We start from the raw sequence: 8,025 nt of genomic DNA, 5'->3' as shown, positions 1-8,025 counted from the left end.
CTTGGCTATCATTTTGACTGGGTAATCAAAATTAACATCATCTAGCTGACACCCTTACAAGGACACGACATCACTTCACCGGGTACTCATATGGAAAAAAATGTCCATAGATTCTGCCACATATCACACAAAAACTTAGTTGCAGGCAGATTGCAAATCTAAATGTGAAAGGTGAAACAACAAAGCTTTTATTTTATTTGAATTTTTAAAGTAGGCTCCATGCCCAGTGTGGCGCCCAGTGTGGGACTTGAACCTGAGCTGAGATCAAGAGTCAGATGCTCAACCTCAATCAACTGAGGCACCCAGGCATCCAAAACAACAAAGCTTTTAAAAGAAAAACAGGAGGTTGGTAGGGAGATTGGGTAATTGGGTGATGGGCGTTAAGGAGGGCACGTGATGTGATGAGTACTGGGTGTTGTATGCAACGGATGAATCACTAAATTCTACCCTGCAACTAATAATACACTATACTTTAACTAAATCAAAATTAGAAAATGAGACATTCAGCAGAGCAGACTGAGGAAACAGTATGATAGGATGAATATTTCAAAAAATATTATATATGTTAGTAGAAAGATGCTTCTAAAAAAAGAAAGAAAGAAAGAAAAACAGGAAACTATCTCTGTGAACTTAGAGTGGTCAAAGATTTCTTAGACATGACACAGAAAGTGATAAATAAAATAAAAATTTGATAAACTGAACTACAGGAAAACAAAGAACTTATGTTCTTGAAAACATACTGTTGAAATGCAAGGCCACCCCAAATATTAAAGGAAATTTTCACAATACAGAAATCCAACACAACACTCATCCAGCATCCATCAAACAAACAGCTAAACAACTACTATAAATCAACACTAAGGGTACAAGATCTGAATGGGTGCTCAGTTTTAGTAGTTCTTAGGAAAATGCACATTAAAGGCATAAGAGCTAACATTTAAAAGACAGAGAATATCAAGTATTCATGTAGTGAAGTCTTCTCCCTTGCTCTGTATCTCTCAGTGTGACTATAGTTGGAGCTAGTGTCTTTACAAAGGAGAGGAGATTAGGACACAGACATGCATGGAGGGAAGACCATGTGAGTCCACAGAAGAAACTGGAAGTGCTGACATCTTCATCTTGGCCTTCTAGTCTCCAGAACCGTGAGAAACTAAATTTCCGTTGTTTAAGCCACACAGTCGACGGTAGCACTTTGTCATGGTAGCCTGAGCAAACTATTCAACATAATTGCATAAATACGTTCGACAAAAGGCAAACACAAGGAATATCCATAGCAGCACTATTTATAATAGCCCAAAGCACCCTCGTGCCCATGACAGTAGAAAGAGCAAGTCATGGGGTCTCCAGTGTGGAGGGAGAGACCCAGACATGTAAGTTTCTTGATCCGGGTGCTTTTACATAGACATGCTCTCTGTGTGAGCTGTGTTCAAGCGGGCACTTATGTATGGCACGCATATTCTTTGTAGTGTCTATTTTGCTTTACTACAAAGTTTAAAAACATAAAAGCACCAGACTTGGGGGGGTTCCCCCCACCCTGCCATAATCTGAAGGAATCAAAGAGAATTAAACAGGAATGGCCTGTCTTTATTTGTTATAAGTACCACTGATAATGTTCCAGACAACCTGGTAGGACACAGAGGGTGAGGGCAATGGGCAGCCTTTGCCTGGCGTTCAGTGAGAGATGGCAAGAGCAGACTGCCTGGCTCATGGAGCCCCTGGCTGCTGGGCAGAGGACAAAGGGGAGCCCAAATAAAGGCAGGGAGACCTGGGATGAAGCTGTTGATATCATCCAGGTTAATCAGTGGCGTAGCTGAAGGCAGGACTCCAACCTGTGTCCCCTGGTACTGTACACTACAGCGTACCCACTATTCATGGCGGACCCTGGTGTGGTGTGGACAGCCCAGCCCTCCCCCTTCCCACCATGCCTTGCAGGCCTTGGTCTGAAACTCTCCCCACTCTGACTTGGAATGGCTTCTTGTCTCAAGGCCTTGCAAGCAGCTACTTGCCCAGCTCAAGTACTGCTCATCTGCTGGGGTCCTGAATATAAAGGGTAAGGGGATTATTCTCCTTGGTTCTAGAAGGAAGGGGATACAGAGGCCCTGGGGGTCAAAGAAAGAGCCCCACAGGGTTATTTTGTGGAAAATCTGAATATATATCTGAATTTTTGCAGGCTTTTGTTTGGAACTCCCATTAAGAGCATTTTAGTTATGTGGGACAATACCGGGGTGTGCAGTTCAGACATAGACATGGACACACACACACACACACACACACACACACACACAAAGTCGCAGAACCCCTTTGTGTCACATGGTCGTTTTCTGAAGCCCATGGAGCTGAGGAGGGTAGAGGGCCCTCCCTAATCGGTGTTCTGTGGGACAGGCACAACATGTTAACACAAGATGAGGCTCACAGCCCAGCAGTCACCAGACTGCCTGTGGCCAGATCTGGGCACAGAATGGAAATGATGTCACTAGAGCTTCACATTATTTCATCCAATTAACTGAGAGTTAATTAGCATGTCCAAAGTGCTTTGAAGCTGAGGAGCACATTTTATTCACGATTGGGGTGAGCGCGGCGAGCTCAGAGAAGCAGCACAAGGAGCGCCGTCATTAGAATGGGAAGATGGACAAGGCTTCTGCTTCTGTCTTGCTCTGAGGAGCTAGAGGACATTTGTGCCAGTGTCTGTAGGAGTGTTCTGGGGCTGCCACAATCAAATGCCACACACTGGTGGTGGCTGAGGGACTAAGACAACAAATATTTATCCTCTCACAGCTCTGGAGGCCAGAAGTCTGAAATCAAGGTGCTGGCAGGGCTGTGCTTCCTCCAGGGGGAGATCCTTCCTACCTCTTCCAGATTTCAGCCTTCAGTGTTGCCCCGGCTCATAGTCACATCACTGCAGTCTCTCTCTCTGTTGTTCACATCCCTGTCTTCCCTGTGTCTGCATCCCTATTTCCTCTTCTCATAAGGGCACCATCATATTGCCTTAGGGCCCACCTGAACGACTCCATATTAATGTAAACGATAAAATTCAATTTGAAAACAACAGTAGCACCACTAGAGTCTTCTGTCCAACTCTTTACAGAAGACTTTGGTTCTCTCTGTCACTCCTAGATTCCTGTGCTGAGGAAAAAGATCAGAGGGAAACTCAAAGGCACGAAGCACTCATTGGCCATGAGAGATCAGATGGGCACTGTTATGGGTTGCATTATGTCCCCCCAAAAGACGTGTCGATGTCCTAATTCCCAGGGCCTGTGAATGTGACCCAATTTGAAAACGGGTCATTACCGTTTTCTCATTGTTGCTGGGTTCCCTCTGGCTCTGTGGAGACTCCTGCTGGGGCGGGGACAGGTAGGGTCCAGGATGCCAGAGCCTGTGCTGGCACTGCAGGGGTTGCAGGGAGGTCCCAAGCAGGCATTGCCTTGGAGGACTCCTTAGTGTGGAGGGAGGCAAGTATAAGAACCAGGAATCTTGGGCGAGTACCGTCAGTGGAAGAAGCCCTAGGCAAGCACCAGTGGGAGCCTGGGAGAGAGCAGAGCAGGAGCTTCACCTGGCCTGGCCGCCCACCCAGTAGAGCGTTGTAGGACTCAGCCAGGAAAAGATGGCAGGAGAGACCCTCACACACTGCCATTAGCAATGGCCTTCTTAGTCCAGGGGAGTCCCTTAAAAGCTCCTGAACAGACTACCCGTGAAGCCCCCGGCCCAGAGGGCCTGTAAATGTTAAACGTTATCTTGGGCCCCTCCACACTGAAAGCAGCTTCTTAGCATTCAGTGGTCTGGCCAGAACTGACTTCAGAGAAGACAGCAATCCATCAACTGTTAATGGGATAAGGACCTCAGGACACTTGGTTCTGCAGTAGCATGGTGTGCCCCCTCCTGCACAGCCTACAGTGACTCGAGGCCTTGCATCTAGTCTCTGCCTCTCTTGCAGAGTCTAATCTCCCAGGCTTGGTCTCCGCACCACCTGGGCCCACGTTGGGAGCCCCTTTGATTGACCGACTATGGTTAGACGATCTTTGGGTGGCCTTACCTTAGTTTCTGGGCTCCACTTCCCTAAACACTAATCCCAGCCCCAAATACAGCACAAAGAGGCATGTCTAAATCCTACTTCCTCTCCTACCAGGAAACGAGACCCAGTCCAGGCCTGGAGGCGGTGCTGGGACCTAACATTTGCTCGCCTGGGCCACTGGATTCTCAGACCTTTCTCAACCCGCCCTACACATCCACCCACATTTCTCAGCACCTCTAAGCCGGCACCTCCTATTAGTGACCTCTGCACAGGTTTTGTAATCATCAGCTGGAGCCAAACTAGCCCAGTGAATTATCTGAATAGTATTTGGCAGGCAGGGCTGTAGGGATGCAGCAGTTTGCTTGAAGCCCTGGGCCTGTCAGAGATAGGCTGGAGCATTGGCACTTTACCCGGGGGGCCTGCCTCTCCCTGCTGGCTTGGTGAGGGGATGCTCCTCCCTAGATTCATGATTGTTGAGCCTGTTGGGACTTGCCTGTCCTCTGGCCCCTTTCCAGCTGGAGGCCTGCCTTGTAACCAGGCCCCAATACCTTCCACGCAGACTTCAGACAGAACTCTATCTGGCCAATGCCTTAGCTAGTCATCTCACTATCTTGCCCTTGGGTTCGGATAGAACCTCATACTTGACAGGTTCTGCTAGGCAGGAAAGAGGACCAGGAAACTCCTGCTCTGCTGAAAAGCCCAGAGCCGTGCTTTTCTATATCTCATGTACCTTATTAGCCACTGTGGCAGACTGAATAATTGCTTCACAAAATGTCCACCTCTTGAGGAGGAGATGTACTGATGGAAGTGGGGATTGGGGTGATGCGCTCTGAAGATGGAGGAAGGGGCCACGAGCCTTGAACTCTTTCCACCACCACTCAAATGCCACCATGTCACTCTTCAGAGGGCAATGAAATCCAAGCTCCTTGACACCTGCAACCTCACTTCCCACCATTTCCTGTCACAGACCAGGTGGTTCCCTTGGCCTGGAAGCCGGAATGCCATTCCTTATCTTCTCAAGCTGGACAAAGTGGATTCACCCTGTTTTATTTATACATTTATTTTTTGAAAGTAGCCATCCTCATGGGGGTGGGGTGGTATATTATTATGGTTTTGATGTCCATTTCTCTGATGATGAGTGACGTTGAGCATCTTTTCATGTGCCTGTTGGCTTATCAGTCACTCTTAAACAGAGTTGGCAAACTTTTTCTGTAAGGGGGAAGGTAGTAACTATTTTAGGCTTTGTGGGTTACACGATCTCCGCTTACAACTGGTCATCTCTGCCATTGCACCATGGATGTGGCCATAGACAAGATGTAAACCAATGGGCGGGCTTGTGCCTGTAACATTTTATTGACCAAAGCACAGGCAAATAGGATTTGACCCCAAGTTCAGTTTGTGGACATTTGCTCCCAAGGCAAAGAACACTTGGGTTATTACTTTTCTCTGTGGGTCACTTCTGCATCGCTTTGGACTTAGCAGGTGCTCAGTTAATATTTTCTGAATTGATGGTCTCCACAGAGAATAAAGCCAGTGGTGTGTGTGTGTGTGTCTCCCAGTACTTACTAGAGAAGACATCTCATAAGAGTTGCAGTACAGGGAAAGGCTGAAAGGCATTCGCCCTCTTCCCCCCTTTTCTCTCCTACCCAGTTCACTCAAGAAAGTTTTCTGGGCTGAAGGAGCTAATGTGAACACACTTCCTGGGGGCTGAGTGGGTAAAAGACCTGACCGAGGGAAGGCTCTAATTTGGGTCCACTATCATTCAGAGTCTTCCATAATTGGCAACTAGGCGGTGCTGGGGAAAAGAGGGGCATGATGGAAGGGTTCTAGTGTCTCTGAACATGCCTCGTTTTTGTCTCCATTCCCAACTCTTTGTGCCCTTTCAGCCCTTCGTGTTGCAAAGCATCTGTTTAGAGCCTGTGTCCCTTCTTCCCCAGATGAGCCCCTTTGCTCTGTCAGCTTCATAAATCTAGATGCGTGATGTGGGGTGCACTGGCCTGAGGGATCAGGAGCTTGTGGTTTAGCCCTGGCTCTGCTAATTCCCTTGGTCATGACTTCTCTCTCGAGTTCCCCCAGTTGGTCATTGTGTTAGTAGTTTTCTTCTCTTAATGCCCTTTCAGTCTGGTCCCTCTTACTGGGCAGAGAAACAAATCAAAAGTCCCTGGTCCTCGAGGAATGCAGTGGCTTGTTGGAGATCTGGGCAGCTAAGCCAGTGACAGATGGCAATGCAGGGCGGGCTCTGTAGGAAGCCAGAAGAGGGAGACTATGGGGATGAAGCTGTGAGGAGTAAATGATGTTGGAGATGACATGTAAAAGAAAAGGAGGCTTCAGGCCCAGCAGTAGATACCCTGAGGTGAGCTGTGCAGAGGAGAATGTAGCTGAGAAGCCATGAGGAGTTTCTAGGCCAGCTTGCTGGCGTTAGGTGGAGAGAGGAAGGCAAGGACCCACAGACAGAACAGCTGGCCACAGCCACCACTTGGTCCATGACCACATGCACCTGAAGATGCTAACGAAGCCTGGGATCCCAACTCTGGCCACTTCCCCCTCAGCTTGTCTCTCTTGGGCCCTTCCTCAAAAGCAGGCTTCTCTACAGCTGTTGGCACTCACCCCACTGACTTGAATTTTGTATGAGGCCACAGTCATCTTCGAAAAGCTAATTAGAGCTCTGTGCCCTCTTCCGACCGACAGAAGACACACACAGATGCCCCAAGGCTGTGTCCAGTTCCTGGGGTTCACAGGCCTCCTAATTCTACATATGAACGCCAGGCCTGGAACCTCTGCTCTAACCAGTCCCACTGGCTCTTCCCTTCTGTTGCTGCTGTTATGCTGGGATTTCAGTAGAGGCAGGTGGTTATCCACATTTCTTGAGCACCCACTCTGTGGGGACACTGGTTGGTTCTGCCCTCAAGGAGCTCCGGGCCTGGCGGGGGTGGGAGAAAATGCACTGAATAAAGCAAACACTGAGGGCAATGGCCTGGGAGCCCAGAACAAGTAGATGATTTCCAATCGGGAAGAATAGGGTAGATTTTTGTGGGGAAAGGGATCTGGCCACTCTTTGTTTGGGGACGTAACAAGGAGAGGACATGGCAGGCAGCCAGGGCAACCCGAGTAAGGGGATGTCCGACAACTCATGAGCAGTTTGGCTGGTGCAGAAGTGTGAAACCAGTGGAAGAAGCTGGAAAGGTGGGCTTAGAACAGGCTGTGACAAAATGGCTGCAGAAGGTGTTTGAGACTGTTGGAACGTACTGAAGTGTTTTTTTTGATGGAGGAGGACAGATCTGGTCTCTTTTGGGAAGGACAACCTGGAGATCCACAAAGGCTGGATCAGGGGAGGCGGAGAGATCAGCTTGGCTGTTCCAGTACACCTGACCCCGGTGCAGATAGGGCCAGGAGCCGAAGTAGGTCAGTATCAATGGGGAGGGGAAGGGACTGAAATAAGAGACCTCCCCAATGAACACGCCGAGCTGGACGTGGACTTTCAGCTGTCCTCAAGCCGGCAGACAACTGGCTTCCCTCCAGCCTGATTCTACAGGTGGATGTGACGAGGAGGCGGTTGGAGGGGGGAGGGAGGTGCAGGCCTAGGTCACTTCTCCAGGATGTCATTTTAGGGAAGTGTGCAGCAAAGTCATCAGCCATCAGATGAGGGACGGGTTGGAGTGGCCTGGGGACTCAGGCTGGTGATTGGGATGAGTTCAGTCTTGCAGTGGCTGCGGCAAGGTTCTAGCTGGACTTGGTGACCTGGAGGGAGTCTGCTTCGGTGGTTTGAAACCATGGGTGGGGCCTGTACACAGAGCAGCCGGCCCATGGAGCCTCCGCCAATAGGTCTGGGCAGTCAGACCTTCTCCAAACAGATGGGAGTGACACAGGTGTGAGTCAGGAACGAGGAGCGGCCATAAAAGCTGTTTCCACTGCGGTATCGGCTCCAGGCTGTGCCCGTTTCTTCCCCACGGCAGCCCACGCAGTGCCCAACAGACGTGTAGAAGGACTGGCTGAGGGGCGCCTGGGTGGCTCAGTGG

The sequence above is a fragment of the Enhydra lutris genome, unplaced genomic scaffold (assembly GCF_002288905.1).
Source record: "Enhydra lutris kenyoni isolate GAN:26980312 unplaced genomic scaffold, ASM228890v2 scaffoldscaffold96, whole genome shotgun sequence".
In the NCBI taxonomy this organism is placed as follows: domain Eukaryota; kingdom Metazoa; phylum Chordata; class Mammalia; order Carnivora; family Mustelidae; genus Enhydra; species Enhydra lutris.
This window is presented reverse-complemented; position numbering follows the sequence as displayed.